Source organism: Triticum dicoccoides, chromosome 4B (genome assembly GCF_002162155.2).
Source record: "Triticum dicoccoides isolate Atlit2015 ecotype Zavitan chromosome 4B, WEW_v2.0, whole genome shotgun sequence".
Taxonomy (NCBI): domain Eukaryota; kingdom Viridiplantae; phylum Streptophyta; class Magnoliopsida; order Poales; family Poaceae; genus Triticum; species Triticum dicoccoides.
The window spans coordinates 411,637,551-411,639,596 of record NC_041387.1 but is presented as its reverse complement, the minus strand read 5'-3'; positions in this window follow the sequence as shown (position 1 = coordinate 411,639,596).

Sequence of the window (2,046 nt, the reverse complement as noted above, 5' to 3'; positions counted from 1 at the left end):
TGGCGGGTGTTAGTTTCTCCAACTTTAGTTGAACCGAGTGTGGCTACGCCCGGTCCTTGAGAAGGTTAAAACATCACTAACTTCACGAACTATCGTTGTGGTTTTGATGCGTAGGTAAGAACGGTTCTTGCTCAGCCTGTAGCAGCCACGTAAAACTTGCAACAACAAAGTAGAGGATGTCTAACTTGTTTTTGCAGGGCATGTTGTGATATTGATATGGTCAAGACATGATGCTAAATTTTATTGTATGAGATGATCATGTTTTGTAACAAAGTTATCGGCAACTGGCAGGAGCCATATGGTTGTCGCTTTATTGTATGCAATGCAATCGCCATGTAATTGCTTTACTTTGTCACTAAGCGGCAGCGATATTCGTAGAAGCAATAGTTGGCGAGACGACAACGATGCTACGATGGAGATCAAGGTGTCGCACCGGTGACGATGGTGATCATGACGGTGCTTCAGAGATGGAGATCACAAGCACAAGATGATGATGGCCACATCATATCACTTATATTGATTGCATGCGATGTTTATCCTTTATGCATATTATTTTGCTTTGATTGACGGTAGCATTATAAGATGATCTCTCACTAAATTTCAAGGTAAAAGTGTTCTCCCTGAGTATGCACCGTTGCCAAAGTTCGTCGTGCCGAGACACCACGTGATGATTGGGTGTGATAAGCTCTACGTTCATCTACAACGGGTGCAAGCCAGTTTTGCACACGCAGAATACTCGGGTTAAACTTGACAAGCCTAGCATATGCAGATATGGCCTCGGAACACTGAGACCGAAAGGTCGAGCGTGAATCATATAGTAGATATGATCAACGTAGTGATGTTCACCATTGAAAACTACTCCATTTCACGTGATGATCGGTTATGGTTTAGTTGATTTGGATCACGTGATCACTTAGATGATTAGAGAGATGTCTATCTAAGTGGGAGTTCTTAAGTAATATGATTAATTGAACTTGAATTTATCATGAACTTCGTACCTGATAGTATTTTGCTTGTCTATGTTTGTTGTAGATAGATGGCCCGTGTTGTTGTTCCGTTGAATTTTAATGCATTCCTTGAGAAAGCAAAGTTGAAGGACGGTGGTAGCAATTACACGGACTGAGTCCGTAACTTGAGGATTATCCTCATTGCTGCATACAAGAATTACGTTCTAGAAGCACCGCTAGGTGCCAGGCCTGCTATAGATGCAACTGACGACGTTAAGAATGTCTGGCAGAGCAAAGCTGATGACTACTCGATAGTTCAGTGTGCCATGCTTTACGGCTTAGAACTGGGACTTAAACGATGTTTTAAACGTCATGGAGCATATGAGATGTCCAGTAGTTGAAGTTAATATTTCAAGCAAATGCCCGGATTGAGAGATATGAAGCCTCCAATAAGTTCTATAGCTGCAAGATGAAGAAGAATAGTTCTGTCAGTGAACATATACTCAAAATGTCTGGGTATACACTACTGGAAACTGGGAATTTGCCATCAGCCAGCTCTTTGCCATCTGCCAGCTGATGGCAAAGAACGTCTTTGCCATCTGCTTATAAAAAACAGATGGCAAAGAACTGACAGACGGCAAAGAACATGGTTGCCATCAGCCAATTCTTTGCCATCTGCTAGTGGATGGCAAATAATCTTTGCCATCTGCCAGCAGATGGCAAAGAGGTGGGTAGGGATCCAGTGCTGTAACGGCCTGTCAACCCACCTCTTTGCCATCTGCCAGCAGATGGCAAAGAATCTTTTCCGTCTGTTGGCAGATGGCAAAGAAGTGGGTGGGGCCCAATGAATGACGGCGCTGTAACGGCCCAGTAGCCCCACCTCTTTGGCATCTGCCAGCCGCTGGCTGATGGCAAAGATATGGGCCTTTGCCATCCGTTGGCTGATGGCAAAGAGGTCGGACTATCTCCTCCCCTCTCTTCTTCTAAAAAAAAAAATTTCTCCTCCCCTCTCTCCCAGCCCGGCCCCACCCCTCTCTCTCTCCCAGCCCGGCCCCACCCCTCTCTCTCTCCCCACCTCACCCACCCACACCACCGTTGT